This window comes from Helianthus annuus, chromosome 15 (assembly GCF_002127325.2).
Source record: "Helianthus annuus cultivar XRQ/B chromosome 15, HanXRQr2.0-SUNRISE, whole genome shotgun sequence".
Lineage (NCBI taxonomy): Eukaryota > Viridiplantae > Streptophyta > Magnoliopsida > Asterales > Asteraceae > Helianthus > Helianthus annuus.
This window is the reverse complement of record NC_035447.2, coordinates 168,397,271-168,413,176: the sequence shown is the minus strand read 5'-3', so window position 1 is coordinate 168,413,176 and position 15,906 is coordinate 168,397,271. Positions and strand designations below refer to the sequence as shown.

The following is a 15,906-nucleotide window of genomic DNA, read 5'->3' as shown; positions in this document are numbered from 1 at the left end:
ATGGGTGCACTTGCCCATATGTGTGTTTAGTGTTAGTAAATATCGTGTTTTATAAATTTAAAACTTGGCTAAAAAGTGTAAAAGGGCTTAAAATATACACCTAAAATATATTACACTACACACGCATCACCTTTCGCAATCTCGCCGAAGAAGATAGGTGTTTCAGCACAATAACTTTGTGACTCGACAAACGAGCTGTGCCTGGTAGGTTCGATGATTGACTCTTGTGTGCCAAACCCAATGGGTGAATCACTATATGCATCCTGCGTTGTAAAAAAGTTGTGTCTTGAAGGCTCCGTAAATGAATCATCCTTCCTTTGTTGCTGAGCTTTTAAAGTTGGACGACCCCATGTGTTTTTTTGCACAACTGGCTGTTTGAGCTTCGTCTTATTGAGTTGTACCAAATCCTTCATCTTTTGAACCATGTTTTTCTTAACTTCTCTCGGCTGGGCAATTAAATGTTGTTTGAGAAGCACAAGTTCGTCGTCTAAGTCGAAACAGTCCACCTTGCTCGGTTTCAGTATGGAGTCCAAATTTAACTTTTGCCAAAAAGGGTCTATCAACTCCAACGGGATCATTTAACCTAAGAAACATATCAACAAACAACATAAAACGTGAATAAGATTTTGCGTGATGAAATGCTATGATTATAAAATGTGGTTGGTCGAATAATGTATTACCATTCGTTGTATACTGATGTGTGTAAAATGCAACATATAAATCACATCAATTAAGGCATAAAACTAACCCTTTTTAAGTGCTAATGTTGGAAAAAGAGTGTTTTTGTCTTCCTTTTGTATTTTCAGGATGAAATGAGCTCAAAATCACAAAAGAAGCAAAAAGACAACTAATTCTACCATAAATACAAGAAAAGGAACAAAAGTAGACTGCCCGGACCCTCAACGGCACCTCCCAAAGCAAAGGAGAAGAAACAGAGTCTGAACACGCCCCGTGTCCAGCGAACACGGGGGCGTGCCCAGGAAGCAGCAGAAAAGACAAACCAGTAGAAGCTTCCATTGCCCACCACGGGGCCGTGTCCAGCGGGCACGGGGGCGTGGTGAAAGTACAGCAGGCGCATTAATTGTAATTCGCAATTACAATTAATGAAGAGAGAGAATGTCAGACGGACAGGGGGCCGTGTCCAGCCTTCTGTTCAGCCTATAAATAGAGGAGCTTGGCTTCATTTTCTCTCATCCCTTGGCACACCACCTCTCTCACACCTCATCCACCACCCACCACCACCATAACACCATCATCCACCACCATCATCCATTGTCCATCGTAGAGTGTGTGAGTCGTCTCGGGATCCAAGATTGATCGTAAGAGTTCTTGACAATCAAGGCCATGTTTGCCTAAGTCTCTTACATCACTTGGTGAAGACAAGTGTTTAGTATAATACTTTTTATTTTTAATCTTTTGCACTTTTTATTTGGTTTTGTATTAATGACTTTAATAACTAGTTACTTATGTTGAAGGTGATCTTTCCTTATCGTTTGTCCGTGGTGTCTTGGCATTATTTTACTGTCTATATAAAATAAAAGATTTTCACCATTCATATCTCCACGGTCTATATGGAGGTATGTTGGCTACCTGGTCGGGGGTTAAGGGAACGGTTTGGTAAGGGTCTTGCCCTTGTTCAGCGTTTAGAGGTCCTGCTTGGGACCTGGGTCAAATTTAGTAGGATCTCCTTCAATGCCCATAGGTATTGGATGGCGGGGATCCAAACTCTTTGACCCCCTCATAAGTTAACTACTATTAATACTATAACCCGGCTATTTAGGACTGTATCCCTGCTGACTCAGACTACTTAGCCGAGGAAACGTCACCGCCAAAAGCGGGGCCTACCACAATTTGCATTAATAACTTAATTCATTATCTTTCAATAATCCGACCCTTTAGGATTGTATCCTTGCTGACTCAAACTACTGGGTTGAGGGTAACGTCGCCTTCAAAAGAGGGGCCTACTACAATAACTAAGATAATCTCTTAAACAAGTGCAAAAGTGCAAAAATAATCAAAGGTTATACTAATACACATGTCGGATCCAAGTGATTCATCTTGTCTATATGTTTTCATTTTATTTTTATTTTTCAGCATTTAGTTAGTTTTTATTTTCTTAGTTTAAAAACATTTCTCTATCCTTTTTGATTTTATTAGACGTTAAGGATAAACCGGTATTAAAAGCTCTTATGTCCTTGGACGACCTCGGTATCTTACCAACACTATACTACGTCCACGATGGGTGCACTTGCCCATATGTGTGTTTAGTGTTAGTGAATATCGTGTTTTATAAATTTAAAACTTGGCTAAAAGTGTAAAAAAGGGGCTTAAATACTCATCAAAATAATATTACCCCTACACACGCATCAAGTTTTTGGCGCCGCTGCCGGGGACACAAGGATTTTAAGAAAGCTTAAAATCGACGGCCTAATCAGTTTTTCAAAACCTTTTTAAAACGCGCGCATTTTTCTGCATTTTAGTTTAGTTTTGCATTTACAGTAGCCTGAACACGGGGCCGTGCTCACTGAACACGCCCCCGTGCTGCATATTTTTAAAGTAGATACCCAGATACAGAGTCTGAACACGGGGCCGTGCTCACTGAACACGCCCCCGTGCTCAACGTGACCAGTAAATTTAATTAAAACGCCCAGATACAGACCCTGAACACGGGGTCGTGTTCACCCAACACGGGGCCGTGTCCAGCTTCTGTTTCCGTCTTATTTTTGTTTTCTGGTCCCGAGACTCAGTTGTGGTCTGTTGAGTGATTCTTATGGATCAATACTCAAGAGGTTACAACTACACCTATGATGAGGATGATTATAGGGGTAATTATTGCACTAATTGTCGTAACGCACGCTCGGTTCAATATAATAACTCATATCAACCATCCAATTCATACAACCATTATGAAGAGCCCAGGTACGAGCCATCAACTTCATACACATCCTATGAAGACCAAAGGTATGAACCTACTCCCTCATACTCATATTTTGATGAACCAAGGTATGAGCCTTCATACTCATACTTTGAAGATTCAACATATGAGCCACCACCTTCATACTCTTATTATGAGGAACCATGGCGTGAACAACCCACCTCATATGAGTACTATGAAGAACAAAGTTTCGACCCTTATCCATCATATACTTATAATGAAGAACAATGGTGTGAACCATCTACTTCATATGAGAATTATGAGGAACCAAGGATCGAACAACCGGATTCAAGCTTTGAGGATCCAAATTCTTTTTCTCTCACCGAAGTAACTAATAGGATATTGGAAAAACTTAAAACTATCGAACGTTATATAAAAGAATCTCGCGCAAGGGAAGAGGAATCCCGCGCAAGAGAAGAGCTAAAAAATGATAATAACGTAGAGATAGTTGAAAGTATAAAAATGGAAGAACAAGAAAGTGAAAAACCGACACATGAGTTAAACAACGAAAAAGGTGAGTCCAACAATGTTAAAATTCAAGAAGAGTCTAATTTTGAAGAAATTAATCTCTTGTCACCTACTTTCGAAAATCATTGTTTAATAACCCCTCATGCCAAGTTTTTAAAAGAGTTAAACACTAGTGCTAAAATCAAAGACTTAGTAAGTGTTAAGTTAACTAATGATCAAACCTCGCTAATAAAAGAAGATCCTTTGGAAATTAACATTACACCGGTTCCATGTTTCTTTCAAAATTCATTTATTAGCAATATCACCATCGATAAAGATCTTTGTGTTAACATAATGCCTAACTACATTTTTGAAAAATTAAGTGTTAGTGATTTTACTCCACTTCAAATACCCATTTTTCTATCCAATCGGAAAGTAATGAAATCAATCGGTGTAGTTGAAGATGTTTTGGTTCAAACAAATCAAATGGTAATCCCAACCGACTTCGTCATCCTAGATGACGCCCCCTTAGTCTTGGGAAAACCTTTTGTACAAACTCATAGAGCTTTGAAAAACCGGAAATTCAACAATCTACCTCTTCAATTAGGGGCATTCAAAAGGAGCATAGATCTTGAGCGTTCAATGAAATATCCTTTTGGCAACAATGACCCCCTAATTGAAGATGAAGCTGAACCACCCGATACAACCAACGAAGAGGACCACTTTGTCGAAGAAGAGATAGCCATAGAACAAACCTTTAAGGTTCTTAATCTAGATGAGCCACGAAATAAGGTTTCTTCTAAAGACCCACCCACTGAGCTCAAAGAACTTCCTAAAGGTTTGGAATATGCTTTTCTAGGCAAAGAAGGTAGTTTACCCGTAATTATTTCATCTAAATTAAGTAATATAGAAAAAGAGAAATTAGTTAACCTACTTAAAAAACACAAAAACGCGATCGCTTGGAAGCTTGTAGATATTAAAGGAATAAGCCCTTCCATGTGCACGCACAAAATTTTAATGAATGATGACTACAAAACGGTAATTCAACCACAACGAAGAGTGAACCCCAATGTTCAAGAAGTGGTTAAGAATGAAGTCATCAAACTACTCGACGCCGGACTAATCTACCCTATCTCCGATAGCCCGTGGGTAAGTCCCGTTCAAGTAGTCCCAAAGAAAGGAGGTATGACGGTAATAACTAACGAGAAAAATGAATTAACACCAACGAGAACCGTCACAGGATGGAGAGTTTGTATAGATTATAGGCGATTAAATGAAGCGACAAGGAAAGACCACTTTCCTTTGCCCTTCATTGATCAAATGTTAGAAAGATTATCCGGTCATAAATTTTATTGTTTCTTAGATGGTTTTTCAGGTTACTTTCAAATACCGATAGCACCAGAAGACCAAGAGAAAACAACTTTCACATGTCCCTACGGAACTTTCGCATATCGACGCATGCCATTCGGTCTATGTAATGCGCCTGCAACATTCCAACGTTGTATGGTCGCCATTTTCCATGATATGATCGAAAAGACAATGGAAGTCTTCATGGATGACTTTTCCATCTTTGGAGACTCATATGACCAATGCCTCGATAATCTTGAACGAATGCTATCCCGATGTGAGGAAACTAACCTCGCCCTTAATTGGGAAAAATGCCATTTCATGGTAACAGAGGGAATAGTAGTCGGTCACAAAATCTCAAGCGAAGGAATGGAAGTTGATCGAGCAAAAATAGAGACTATTTCTCGATTACCTCCTCCATCCTCTATGCGAGCAATCAGAAGTTTCCTAGGACATGCCGGATTTTATAGAAGGTTTATCAAAGACTTTTCAAAAATTTCAAGACCTCTAACAAAATTACTTGAAAAAGATGCACCCTTCATCTTTGACAAAGAATGCAATCAAGCATTTCTAACCCTCAAGGAAATGCTAGTCAATGCACCCATCATGATAGCGCCAGATTGGAAATTTCCTTTCGAAATCATGTGTGATGCAAGTGACTTTGCTGTTGGAGCAGTCTTGGGACAAAGAAAAGAAAAGCATTTCCACCCAATTTATTATGCTAGTAAAACTCTTAATGACGCACAAGAAAATTATACAACTACAGAAAAAGAATTACTAGCGGTGGTATTTGCTTTTGATAAATTTCGTTCTTATCTTGTTCTTTCTAAAACAGTAGTCTATACAGACCATGCAGCCATCAGGTACCTCTTCAAGAAGCAAGACGCAAAACCCCGTTTGATCAGATGGATTCTACTCCTCCAAGAATTCGACATCGAAATCAAGGACAAAAGAGGAGCAGAAAACACTGCTGCAGATCATCTCTCGCGCTTAGAAGACCCAGCTTTGGAGACAACCAGAAACGAGCAAATCAACGAGAAATTTCCCACGGAATCCTTGGAAATGATGGAAAGTAGACAAGAACCATGGTATGCCGACTACGCTAATTTCTTAGCTAGCGGTATAGTCACCAAAGGATGGCCACATCATCAAAGAAAGAAATTCTTTGCTGATGTAAAGCATTACTTTTGGGAAGACCCCTATCTTTTCAAAATGTGTGCCGACCAGCTCGTCCGAAGGTGTGTCCATGGTAATGAGGCACGAAGAATTCTCCGTCATTGTCATGAAGGTCCATACGGAGGACATCATGGTGCCACAAGTACCGCACGAAAGGTATTTGATTTGGGATTTTACTGGCCGACCATTTACAAGGATGCACAAAACCTTGTGAAGACATGTGATGCCTGCCAGAGATCAGGTAATATTTCTTCCAAAAACGAAATGCCTCAAAATGGCATTCTCGTCTGTGAAATCTTTGATGTGTGGGGACTCGATTTCATGGGACCTTTCCCACCTTCAAAGGGAAACAAATATATACTTGTGGCACTCGATTACTTGTCTAAATGGGCGGAGGCCGAGGCTCTTCCAACAAATGATGGAAGAGTAGTGGTAAAATTTCTGAAAAAACTGTTTTCTCGCTTCGGGACACCAAAGGCTTTAATAAGTGATAGAGGTACCCATTTTTGCAATCATCAACTCGAAAAAATATTAACAAGGTATGGGGTCTATCACCGGGTCTCAACAGCATATCACCCTCAAACAAATGGGCAAGCCGAAGTGACTAATCGAGGTTTAAAACGAATACTTGAAAAAACCGTAGGAATAAATAAAAAAGAATGGGCCGACAAATTAGACGACGCTTTATGGGCTTTTCGAACTGCTTATAAAACTACTATAGGCACAACCCCATATAAACTCGTCTATGGAAAAAGTTGTCACTTGCCAGTAGAAATAGCTCACAAGGCCTACTGGCAATAAAAAACGTAAACTTAGATTTAGAAATTGCCGGTAAAAATCGATTTTGTCAAATAAATGAATTAGACGAGTTAAGGAATTATGCATATTCTAACTCCGAAATTTATAAAGAAAGAATGAAAAATTTTCATGATAAATATATTAAATCTAATGAATTTCGGGTTGGAGATCAAGTTCTATTGTTTAATTCACGACTTCGATTATTTCCTGGTAAGCTAAAATCTAGGTGGTCAGGACCTTTTTCTGTCACCCATGTTTTTCCACACGGTGCAGTAGAGATTAAAACTCGAAATGGGACACCATTTAAAGTCAATGGCCAACGGCTGAAACTCTACCGAGGATCCATTGAGGATGAGGAAGAGGAGATCTCACTTCAAACGGTTAACGAATAAACTCATACCCGACATGTTTCAGGTAAGTGTACGTTTAAAAACCGGTAAATCTTCTAGCCATTTTTCGGAAATAAGGGGCATGCACACGAGCACATAAAAAAACAATTCAAAAGCTTTGCCCGGCACGGGCCGTGTCCGCTGGACACGGGGCCGTGTCGAGGCGACTGTCGGGATAAAACCCTCTTTTCCTATCAGTTACACCATTCCACACGCCCCGTTTAGCCGAAAACTCTCTGGTTTGAGGCGATTTTCTGCAGTTTTTCAACGTCACCACCGAATCTAACAACGTCAAGGTATGATTCTATCCTCCTTAGTAGTTAGATTAGTTACTTGCATGTAGTTAAAACATCAAAAATTGGGGAAAAATCTAGGGTTCTTCATGTTCATCCGGATCGAACTCAAAATTTTTGATGAAATTTGTTAGTAGTAGTTTAGAGTAGAGTAATAGAAAGTAAATAGACAAGTATTGTTGACAGATTCGTTCGATTTCCAACTAAAACCCCAAACCCTTGTTCTTGAACCGAAAAACACGAAATTGAAAGGGTAAACGGTTTGTTTTGGGAAAAATGACACTTAGGGTTTCATTTTCGGGGGAAACCGCTACTATTGGGCTAAAAATTTTCAGGTTTTCGAAACCGGGACGAAAAATGGAATTTTTAGGTTACAGACGCCTGGACGCGGGGCCGTGTCCGCTGAACACGGGGCCGTGTCCAGCCCACTGTTTGCAGTTTCACTCTGATTTTCCTTGTTTCGTACTAACTTTTTATGTATTCTTTTCAGATGTCGAAATTCACAAGGTTTAACGCAAATGAACTGGACGCTAGGGCACGGTACGAGGTTCTACAAACAAGACCGGAAGAGTACCCAAGGCGGGCGTGTACTGATTTGCTAACCATGGTGAATCAACTTGATCGCTTCAACAACATTGTGAGGGGTCCACTGCATGTCGCATTGACCACCCGACTACGGTCGGTACATCAATGCACGATGGAGTTCTACAGCACCTTCATTTTCAACTCGAGGCGCGAACCGTTTGACCATGAGGCGGTCGAATTTCGATGTGGAGGAACCACGTTTAGAACCTCCATGGCACAGTTTGGAGCCATCATTGGGCTATATAGTGAAGAGGAAGCGGGGAATGAAGAGAATACTGGTGGATTACGAGACTTGGATGCAACTGAACGCCAAGCCGCATGGGCTCAAATAGGTGAAGGAATCTACAACCCGAGCAGCACCAAAAGCACCAAACTGAGGGACCCGCTATACCGATACATTCACAGGCTCCTCTCCTACTCGCTGAACCAACGCCACGACAGTAGTGGCGTTGTTAGGTTGAAAGATTTGGTTGTCCTTCACTGCATCCACAACCAGAAGCCTCTCGATGTTCCGTACCTCCTACTGCGAAACATGCACCTAAACCGCCTTGCTCATGCTCCTACACCGATCTTCTTCGGAGGATGGGTGTACCGTCTTTTCAAGCACTTCACGAATATCCCAAGGTCCTTCGAAAGGAGTCCATGGTCGGGACGGGTCGATTATCACATTTGCCGATCCATGAACTTGATTTATGAAGCGGAGGACGGGACGGTGAGCTTTCAGAGGACGCAAGGCTATGCATGGAACCCGCAAGAGGCTCTAGTTCTTCATGCACCACATCCCCATTTTCAGTACCCACCCCAAGGCGATCCGGGCCAATCCTCCTCTCAAGGAGGTGGTTTTCCTAACTTTCAAAGTTTACATGATCTTTTGCAGGAAAACCTCATGTGCACAAGGAACACCTACAATCTCGCCAACAACACACACCACCGGGTTGGAGCTATCGAACGCAACATTAACGATATACAAGATGATATCGGTAGCATCCGGGAGTACATGGCGAGGCACGGGGGTGGAGATGATGGTAGTGATGAAGACATGGAGTAGGAAGCTTGAAGGAACAAGGGGCTAGTTGGTGATGAGCCCACAGGTTTAAGTGCCCTTCTATCTATCAAACAATTCATGGCCTGCGTGCCATTTGTCGAACAATTTACTTTCTCTAACTACTTTTTATCTTTGTTTTATTTTTACTTTATGTTTGGATGATGCTTGACGATGGTAATTTAGGATGGTTTGTGCTTGTTTGGTTGGTATTTAGTGTTTAAACAGGTGCAATGCGAGGGTTAGAGTGCTAAACATTAGCACTTGCAGCCCTATGATGGAGAAACCGGGAGACAAAACCTATTTTTCAGGCTAACAGACTGTCCACACGGGGACGTGTCCAGCCGACACGCCCCCGTGTTCATCTCCCAGATCTGCTGTTTGGCTACTGACCTGCAATTTTTTGCCAGACACGAGGCCGTGTCCAGCCGACACGCCCCCGTGTTCACCTTCTGTAAGTTTTCGTTACTGGCAGTTCACCACGGGGCCGTGTCCAATGGACACGGGGCCGTGTCCAGACTGCCAGTGACATAAACCTTTGTTTTTAAACCCACTTTTACACATTCTAATCAACCAAAAACTTTATTTTTGGACACATTGAGGACAATGTGTAATTTAAGTGTGGGGGGATGCTAAAACCTTGAAATTTTGCAAAATCCTAAACATAAGCCTTACACAAAACTCTATTGGAACCGCTAAACACCCCAATTTTTTTTTCAAAAACTTTTTCATTTTTTTTTACTTGTCTTAGTTTAAGTTGGGAATAACAAGTTCTAAAAAGGTTATATTTTTACAAGTTTACAACCGATAGCGTCGTGATAAAAAGAACCAACATAAGAAAATTATGAAACGGTATAACAAGTCTAGTTAAAAATTCGATTATATATACTTGATCACATTAAAAACCCATTCCCACAAAAGTGAGTTTTGAGCCTTTATTGAGCATAAAAATACACATATTTAGATTAAATGCTCATTTTTCGTTTCCTGTGTGAATAGCCGCTCGGTTCTTACATATCTAGAACTTGCCACGACGATACATTCCCGGTCCTTACCAACTTAAACCCAAGTAAGTAAATGATGGAGGCATTAGGACTAACCATTTTTCTTTCAAAACCATTATTTTTCATTTTTTTACCTACCCAAAATCCCCCTAGATAGCCCCTTTGAGCCTAAACCTTTCATTTCATTGCCCCAAAACCCTTTTTACCCACCAAAAACCTTTTTATTTTTTTTCACCATTTATTTTAGTAACAAGCTCGCTTTTTCGTAAACTCACCTTTTTATGTGCCGACGAAAAAAAAATAAAAAAAAAATAAATGATGATGAAGTCAAAAACAAACAAAAGCTATAAAAGCTTGTTTGGAGAAATACTTCAAAATAAAAAAAAAAGTCACTAAAAACAAGGTACTTCACGAAAACCGACGCTTGTTACAATTTTCGCCCTTCTTACTAACCACTAACCAACCACCCACCTTTAACCCAAGCCTAACCCTTCACCCCAAAAGTCCTCTTGATATTTACAAAGGTAAAAAGTTAAAAAGGAGGAGGATTGATTGCTTGGCAAGCCTATGGAAGGCGTAAGTTCCATGCCGCTCTCGAGTGATTCACTAAAAATATACACCTTCGGCCGAGTGTTGAGTGATCTCCCGTGAGGTATGTGAACTTGTATATAAATGGAATTTTAATAAGGCATGCTATGCCCAAATAAGTAATTTATCTTATGAAAAGTTCAAAATAAACCATAACGAATAGGATTGTAAATAAATAAAAATAAAACCTATAAAAACCTTGGATTCCCGACACTCTAGGACAAGCTAAAAAACTTCTCTTCTACCTATTCCATTTGGGAGTGTAAGCCACATTTAAAGAGTTTTGCTTGAGGACAAGCAAAAGTTCAAGTGTGGGGGTATTTGATGTGTGTAAAATGCAACATATAAATCACATCAATTAAGGCATAAAACTAACCCTTTTTAAGTGCTAATGTTGGAAAAAGAGTGTTTTTGTACCATAAACAGACAACTAATTCTACCATAAATACAAGAAAAGGAACAAAAGTAGACTGCCCGGACCCTCAACGGCACCTCCCAAAGCAAAGGAGAAGAAACAGAGTCTGAACACGCCCCGTGTCCAGCGAACACGGGGGCGTGCCCAGGAAGCAGCAGAAAAGACAAACCAGTAGAAGCTTCCATTGCCCACCACGGGGCCGTGTCCAGCGGGCACGGGGGCATGGTGAAAGTACAGCAGGCGCATTAATTGTAATTCGCAATTACAATTAATGAAGAGAGAGAATGTCAGACGGACACGGGGCCGTGTCCAGCGGACACGGGGCCGTGTCCAGCCTTCTGTTCAGCCTATAAATAGAGGAGCTTGGCTTCATTTTCTCTCATCCCTTGGCACACCACTTCTCTCACACCTCATCCACCACCCACCACCACCATAACACCATCATCCACCACCATCATCCATTGTCCATCGTAGAGTGTGTGAGTCGTCTCGGGATCCAAGATTGATCGTAAGAGTTCTTGACAATCAAGGCCATGTTTGCCTAAGTCTCTTACATCACTTGGTGAAGACAAGTGTTTAGTATAATACTTTTTATTTTTAATCTTTTGCACTTTTTATTTGGTTTTGTATTAATGACTTTAATAACTAGTTACTTATGTTGAAGGTGATCTTTCCTTATCGTTTGTCCGTGGTGTCTTGGCATTATTTTACTGTCTATATAAAATAAAAGATTTTCACCATTCATATCTCCACGGTCTATATGGAGGTATGTTGGCTACCTGGTCGGGGGTTAAGGGAACGGTTTGGTAAGGGTCTTGCCCTTGTTCAGCGTTTAGAGGTCCTGCTTGGGACCTGGGTCAAATTTAGTAGGATCTCCTTCAATGCCCATAGGTATTGGATGACGGGGATCCAAACTCTTTGACCCCCTCATAAGTTAACTACTATTAATACTATAACCTGGCTATTTAGGATTGTATCCCTGCTGACTCAGACTACTTAGCCGAGGGTAACGTCACCGCCAAAAGCGGGGCCTACCACAATTTGCATTAATAACTTAATTCATTATCTTTCAATAATCCGACCCTTTAGGATTGTATCCTTGCTGACTCAAACTACTGGGTTGAGGGTAACGTCGCCTTCAAAAGAGGGGCCTACTACAATAACTAAGATAATCTCTTAAACAAGTGCAAAAGTGCAAAAATAATCAAAGGTTATACTAATACACATGTCGGATCCAAGTGATTCATCTTGTCTATCTGTTTTCATTTTATTTTTATTTTTCAGCATTTAGTTAGTTTTTATTTTCTTAGTTTAAAAACATTTCTCTAACCTTTTTGATTTGATTAGACGTTGAGGATAAACCGGTATTAAAAGCTCTTGTGTCCTTGGACGACCTCGGTATCTTACCAACACTATACTACGTCCACGATGGGTGCACTTGCCCATATGTGTGTTTAGTGTTAGTGAATATCGTGTTTTATAAATTTAAAACTTGGCTAAAAGTGTAAAAAAGGGGCTTAAATACTCATCAAAATAATATTACACTACACACGCATCATATACGGTTCCAACCGACACGCACACGGCAACCCACAGCTTGTATACAAACGGCACGTGCATGTACCGTTAAATAACTTTAAGTTTTCTATTTCATTTACTTCGGCGGATATCAAGTCTAGGCAGGCATGTGAAACCTTCTTTCGTAGGAGATCAAATATTGGTTTGTTATGTGGACCCAATGTTCGGCTCCTGCTTGTTTCAATGTTGCTTTTGATTTCTATACCTGGTTTTTTATGAGCTTATCAATAAGTGGTACCACTTTATCCAGGGTGTAATTAGAGTCGCCTAGGTACTGCTTCAAAAGGGCATGTTGACCCTCTGCCCTGTTCGTTGTACGTTGACCGAAGTTCAGATGTTGGTCACTCCAGAACGAAACAAATCGGTCTCTATATGGTTGTAACCAGTTTGAATGCAAATAATCCATAATCTCTGTAATTAAAATCAAGTGCAGTTAAGACAAGTCAAATAAATACGATTATTAAACAAAAATAATATAAAAACTTATCGTCGCTTTTTTTGCTTGGTAGTTTTGATCGTATTCGCTCGTACCAGTAGTTGTAGTTAAGATCGGTCGTTGAGTTAATTAGCTTGCGTCACTTGTAAAGAAACCTTTCCCAGCTTTCTTTGGTTTTAAAGCTTGGCCTGCAATGTTTTTGGATGTTTTGCTGTATGTGCCACCTACACAATGAATGTCTAGCCCTGGGAAACACAGTTGCACATGCGTTCATTAGGGCGCGATCTCTATCCGTTACTATTACACGGGGTTCCATAACACTGTCTAATGAGTGTTTCAACCTCTGTAGAACCCATGTGAAGTTTTCCCATTTCTCGTTGCTTACGAACGCATGAGCAATGCAAAACGACATCAACGTGGATGTAACACCGATAATCTGGACTAGCGGCATTTTGTACCGATTCGTCTTATAGGTGGAGTCTATAAGCAACACATGCGGGAAGGCGCGCCACAACATGTTCGACTCCGGGTGGATGAAGAAAACATCCTCGACCTGTTCGCCGTTTGCAGATGTTCTATGGTAAAAAGCAAAGCCACATTCTCCAACCGGTCGAAAAGTATCTGCATTGGAGTCTCGCCGACTTGTTCCATTCGACCCAATTTGGCCCGAGCGTTGTATATGGTGTTTCTTGTTGAGACATTATGGGGGTTCTGTTCTTTAATGGCAGCAAGAATGTCTCATGATTTTATGTTCTGATGCGTCATTTGCTCCACCGTCCTCTCTTCCGATGGAGGCAGCCTCATTAGGGACGGATGACCCTCTGGATACAGAAATGGTTCATGGTTATGTTTAGCTTCCTCAACCCTTAGATCCCAGTAACCTAACCTCTTTCTGTATGTCCCGATCAGTTGGAATTTGCAACCGGTTTTCCTGGTCCCGCTGCGTCTAACCGTGGCTGTTGATTTGTGCTCGCCGGCACAATCGCACGTAAGCCAAATTTTTAACGGCTGACCGCTTGGAGGTTTATCGTAGATGGTGCATTTGGTGACGATGGCGTAGCCATTTTCGCGTCCGACGTCTCAACACCACTTGTAAGGTCCGCTTTTCAATAATATTAGATTACTCACAAAAGGATGATTTTTCGGACAATTAAAATACCAACTTAACACATAATGAAAACTTTTACAAAAATTGGGCATGACCCGTTCGTAAAACGGACGTCACCCCTGTTTTTGACATAATAGACAACGTTCACATAAGACCCTTTTTACACTAAACCATCCCAAACAAAACAACAAGTTTTCAAATCTAAAACTTTTAACAAAGTTTAACAAGTAACAAAAACGTGGACCCAAAAACATGCATGTAAACTTGCGGAAGCGCTTGGTTTAATGAGGCTTGAACATGTGCTCGCTCCATATCTCCAAATCGCCTATAGAGGTGCTTTACCTACATAAACATTCAAATTTAAAAGAAGTTAGTTATTACCATAGTAAATCATAACCTTTCGTTATAGCTTTATCCATACAAAACATTCTTACTTTTACGCATTCAACAACCCAATAGTTGGGTTAGGCATAAACACTCTCGTAGAGAGTTAAGCATACACATTCAACCCGTTTAATTGGGTTTTGCATAAACACTCTCGTAGAGAGTTAAGCATACACCTTCAACCCGTTTAATTGGGTTTTTGCATAAACACTCTCGTAGAGAGTTAAGCATACGCATCCGACCCATTTAATTGGGTTTATTGGCTTTCAACATTACACTTTCTTCTATCCGTAAAACGGATTATAACTTTCATCTTTATTATAGCATTCAAGCTATCCGTTGGAACGGATGGCGTTCATCTTTTACTTGACACGATTGAATTTCAATCGATCAAAATGCATAGCTTAACACCACTTTCGTTAACATGCCCAAATCCACAAGGGATTTGTCGCTTACTTACTACTTGTCGCATATGTTACACAAGGATAGTTTTACATCAAATTTTATATAAATAGAGAATATAACAAGGACTCGTATGCAACGAAACATACCTCGATCTTGCGCTCCTTCCGTTTTCTTGGTGCTTGTACCTTCTTCTTTTACGCCTACATTAGAACATTCATTCTTTCATTTAGTCCATTGATTCATTCTACCATTTTCATACACATTTATCTTTTAGGCATTTCATCGAACACTTGGTAGGCATCACAATTAAGATACAAGGTACAAGTCTATTAAGCATATACTTACTAATTCATCATAACACAAGAATCACCTTCCTTTGAATTTACATAGATTTTCATCCTAAATCAGTTTATCTAGCATTCAAACATCACCAACAATTTCATATATCATCTATCACATGATCACAATCATTATGAGCTTCCTAATAGTAACATAATCTTTACAAAGTGGGTTTTCACTATACTTTTCATACAACCTAAAATCAAGCATAATTATTGCTCTAGAAGGCAATTAATAACTCAGATTTCCCTATTTTGATTCATGAAACCGAGATTAGGATTAATCCCCTCATTATACAAATCAAGATTTTCAGAAATTGAACTTACCACTTAAGAGATTAGGGTTAGCAATTCACAATTTAGGGGCCATGCACCGAATTAGCTTATGAATTTGGATTGAATTGCTTGATTTTCTTGAACTAGGGTTTCCCCTTCTCCTTTTTGCCTTGTTCGATCGCAGAGAACTCCCACACACGTACTGTGTGTGGGTTTTTTCTTAATTGTTATTTTTATTAATCAAATTTTTAGATAGTTACAACTTTGATCCCTCTATTTTCATCATAATTAAATTTAGGCATCATTTCTTTAATATTAGATTTAACTTATGTTTATCAATTATTTTTGGGGTGTTAGAAGTC

The 15,906-nt window shown here is 40.1% G+C and overlaps 1 long non-coding RNA gene across 1 annotated transcript; it reads right to left on the bottom strand.

Annotated features, from left to right (window-relative positions):
* Positions 1-14,214: 14,214 nt before the first annotated feature.
* On the bottom strand, positions 14,215-15,880 carry LOC110910847. Its single transcript, XR_002576517.2, has 3 exons — positions 15,596-15,880; positions 15,077-15,130; positions 14,215-14,483 (listed from the first exon to the last, which is right to left on the bottom strand). It is a non-coding gene; the product is annotated as an uncharacterized LOC110910847 (long non-coding RNA).
* Between the last annotated feature and the right edge of the window lie 26 nt (positions 15,881-15,906).